Below are 4,691 nucleotides of genomic sequence, written 5' to 3'. Positions count from 1 at the left end.
ATTTATAGCTGTTGTAAATAATATTGAATGCTATCGAATCCCCGCGATGGGGTGAGCTCCCGTTGCTCAGTCCCAGCTCCTGCCCACCTAGCAGTTCGAAAGCACGTCAAAGTGCAAGTAGATAAATAGGTACCGCTCTGGCTGGAAGGTAAATGATGTTTCCGTGTGCTGCTCTGGTTCGCCAGAAGCGGCTTAATCATGCTGGCCACATGACCCGGAAGCTGTACGCCGGCTCCCTCGGCCAATAAAGCGAGATGAACGCCGCAACCCCAGAGTTGGCCACGACTGGACCTAATGGTCAGGGATCCCTTTACCTTAAATAATATTGTGTCTCTCAACTTTCTGACTGGTCTGGAAGTACCTCAGTTATTGGGGATGCATTTTGAGGTCCTTTTGAGGAAGAGGTGTTCAAATGGAATGCTATCTCCAAAGCAAGCATCAACTGTCAGGGAAGCCTCGTAAACAATACAGTAATGAAACCAACGAGAGAGTTTGGTCCATCTCTTTTGTATCTATAAATGTATCTATTTGAGGGAGCCCTAAATGGCCTCAGCCCAGTAGACCTGAAGGAGCGTCTCCATCCCCATTGTTCAGCTCAGACACTGAGGTCCAGCTCTGAGGGCCTTCTGGCAGTTCCCTCACAGCGAGAAGCCAAGTTACAGGGAAGCATGCAGAGGGCCTTCTTGGTGGTGGCACCTGCCCTGTGGAACACCCTCCCACCAGATGTCAATGAAATAAACAACTACCTGACATTTAGAAGACATCTGAAGGCAGCCCTGTTTAGGGAAGTTTGATTTTTTATCATGTTTTTAATATTCTGTTGGGAGCCGCCCAGAGTGGCTGGGGAAACCCAGCCAGTTGGGAAGGGTATAAATATATTATTATTATTATTATTATTATTATTATTATTATTATTACTATTGTTATTATTTAGAGAGAGGGAAAGGAGGGGGTGAAAACCTGCAGTCCTTTATTCATTTGTACATGTCTTGCCAATCCTTGGCATGAGCTCATAACACAAGACAGGGACTAATGTAAAATGAAGCATTAAGCCAGATGCAATTTTAGGTGAGTGTCCCAGGGGTAGCAGTGTATGTGTGAAAGCCCACAGGTTATCTGGGGATATGTAGCCCCCTCCTTCTAATGTGTTTGTGTGTACAACAGAAGGCATGACAACGCAACACATCTCCTAGTCTCCCAGTGGCCTGGATGTGACATTTAGGGTCATAGCTGTCAACTTACAGATTTGAAAATAAGGGACCAGCAGCCTAGAAAATAAGGGATCAGCAGCCAAAATAAGGGATTTTAGTCAACCAACTCCTTTCCTTTCCCCCATAACAGTCAATCGAATGAGCCTCCAAAACAAATCCAAAAGCGCCCCCTCCCACGAGATCGCTGCCCGCCATTGTACTCAACCAGCTCCTTTCCTTTTCCCCCACCATGTGCCCCCACTCCAGACAGACCTTTTCCCCGGCAAGGGTGAGTGGGCCGTCGATGACGTATCCATCCGATTCTGAGCACAGGTATGTTCAACTTCTGAGCCCCTCAGAGCCAAAGGCAGAAAGCCCAGCCAGCAGCCAAACGAAGCCTCAAGCAGCGGTTCCCACAGTGCAGCAACCCAGCAAAGGGGATGCAGCAAGGAAAACCACCGTCACCTCTCCGCTGGGAAGTGCTGAGCAAAGGCGAGTCCCCAGGCAACACGGCTGATTTGATCGGCACAAGGCATGCAAGCTCCACCCCCCAGTCATTCTTAGACTCCTTATTGGGTGAGCAACGCAGCCAAGCAACACAGTTGGAGCCTCCCTCCTCCCAGGCCGGCAGGGAGGGAGGGAGAGGAGCTGCTTCCTTTGAAACCCAGGAAATTTAAGGGACATCATCAATAAGGGACAGCAGCGGGAAACGGTGCTGGGATAAGGGAGTTTCCCGCCAAATAAGGGACGGTTGACAGCTATGTTTAGGGTGTCCCAAAACTTAGGCCACATCTATGCCATATGTTTAAAGTACAGTGGTACCTTAGTTTACAACTATAATCCATTCGGGAGGTCCGGTTGTAAACCAAAACAGGTTGTAAACCAAAGTGCGCTTTCGCCAATTGGGCCTCCCCCCCCCAAAAAAGGGGTTGTATCCAAAAAAAAGGGACACGCACTTCCGGGTTTGACGTGGTTGTAATCCAAAACTGTTGTAATCCAAAACAGTTGCAAACCAAGTTACCACTGTAAATTGCTTCTATCAAAGAATCCTCGGAACCGTAGTTTATTCTTCACAGAGCTACGATTCCCACCTACCAGGAACCAGCTTTAGCCTTGTGCATTGTGTTTTTAAGCATTTGCACTGGATCCACACACTATTGCTTTTACAGTGGTACCTCGGGTTAAGTACTTAATTCGTTCCGGAGGTCTGTTCTTAACCTGAAACTGTTCTTAACCTGAAGCACCACTTTTGCTAATGGGGCCTCCTGCTGCTGCTGTTGCGCCGCTGGAGCACAATTTCTGTTCTCATCCTGAAGCAGAGTTCTTAACCCAAGGTACTATTCCTGGGCTAGCGGAGTCTGTAACCTGAAGCGAATGTAACCTGAAGCGTATGTAACCCGAGGTACCACTGTACTACTACTGAAAAGAATTGCATGCGATCACAATTTGCTGCTGCTGTGAGTGCTGGAAGGAATCCCTGCTCCCTGTTGCTATGCCCCTTTCCACCTGGCCTAGGGGGCGGGCCCACACTCACCCCCTGGACAGCTAAAAGGCACCTGGGAGGCCAGAGGGACACTGCTGGAACAACACTTGGGTTGGGGCAACTGGCTAAAATGTTTTAAACGCTCCTAATTTTGGTTCCTCTGTTTTCTTTTGTTTTGGGTTGGTGTTAGTTAAATGCTTAATTGGGGTTAGCAGTTATTTAAATTTCGGTATAACTGTAAACTGTTTATTATTGTCATTATGGGCTGCTGTTCATCCTGGAGGGGCATTTCCAGCTTACCCCCCCCCCTTGCCACCGCTGCCGCCATTGGAAGCCTTATAAGAAGCTGCTGCCCCAGGGAGACTGTGAGCAACACCATGGGGGGATTTTTCTAGGATTAAAGTGAAACTGAGAATCCTAGAATTGGAAGGGACCTCCGGGCAGTGTCGTCTTTACCTGGGGGTGCAAGGGGTGCATGGCACCTGGGCACCAAATTCTGAGGGGCGCCAAATGTATACCTACTGTATACCAGTCCCTCTCGATCGGTGGCTGTGAAAAGCAATGGAGCGAAGGTCCCCGCCCCCCTCCTCTGTCGCTCTTTTACTCCATAGCGTCAAATATTCCCGAAGAGTCAGGAAAACAAAAGCAGTTTTTTCCACTGCGTCATTGTTACAGGTGAGTGATCCCCCCCCAAAAAAAGCTCAATAATTTGGGGGCAGCTAAACTAAATTTTAAGGGATGCGGGTGGCGCTGTGGGTTAAACCACAGAGCCTAGGATTTGCTGATCAGAAGGCCGGCGGTTCGAATCCCCACGACGGGGTGAGCTCCCGTTGCTCAGTCCCTGCTTCTGCCAACCTAGCAGTTCGAAAGCGCGTCAAAGTGCAAGTAGATAAATAGGTACCACTCCTGCGGGAAGGTAAACAGTGTTTCCGTGCGCTGCTCTGGTTCACCAAAGCGGCTTAGTCATGCTGGCCACATGACCCGGAAGCTGTACGCCGGCTCCCTCGGCCAGTAAAGCGAGATGAGCACCACAACCCCAGAGTCGGCCATGACTGGACCTAACGGTCAGGGGTCCCTTTACCTTTAAACTAAATTTGGGGGCACTGAGCAGATCTTTGCACCCCGGCTACGCATATGCTAAAGACGGCCCTGCCTCTGGGGTCACGTAGCCCAGCCCCCTTGCGATGCAGGAATATGCAGGTGGCCCCTACGGGGTCCCAATCCTTGGCGTTCTCAGCACCTTGTTATCAGCTCCCTTGTTATTTTTGCTCTGCATATAATCTTGCTATATTGGAATATGCTGGGGGGGGGGGCGTTTCTCCTGTTCTTATACTTGCTAAAGTTTTGCCATGTTATTATGAACTTGTTGTTTTCTTGTTTCGCTCACATATTAAGAAATTGCTTTTGTGGTGTTTGTTGGAAATGCCCCCCGTTTATCTGAGTTGTAAGCTGCTTCCAGCATGATGCAGTTTGTGTGTGAGAGAGAGATGAAGAGACAGAGAGAGAAAGCGGCATACCAATCAAAGAATAAATGGCTGACTTTGGGTGCCCCTGCCGCGCTTTGCGCAATTAACGCGCCACAGCCGGATCCATTGTGCGGATCACGATCATGGCCAGCAACGATCGCTGCGGTCGGCTTGCTCGGGTGTATTTTTTTAAACCTGGCTTCTTCCCAATGTTTCCACCTAAATTCCGTGAACTGCCCAGGAAACTGCAGCGACAAACGACACTTGTAGTTTAATGGCGAATTTTGGAGATGTAAAAGATTTGGATGACTAGGAGGAAATGATTGATAATAGGACCCACAAGGGGGAGGGGAGAATCCAGGGGATTCTCTGGAATCTTGTTTTTTAAGTTGTATGTTGGATTATGCGGTTGTAAAATTCTGATTTGAAAAACGAACTAACTAAATAAATGTATTAATTGAAATAAAAAAGGGAGGGGAGGGGAGGGAACTGGAGCGACAAACGGGAACCCCTTGGCTGGCTGGGCGGGATCCCCGCGCTTTGCGCTTCGCC

This window comes from Podarcis filfolensis (genome assembly GCF_964270895.1).
Source record: "Podarcis filfolensis genome assembly, chromosome: 17".
NCBI lineage: Eukaryota > Metazoa > Chordata > Lepidosauria > Squamata > Lacertidae > Podarcis > Podarcis filfolensis.
Note: the sequence above shows the minus strand (reverse complement) of the source record.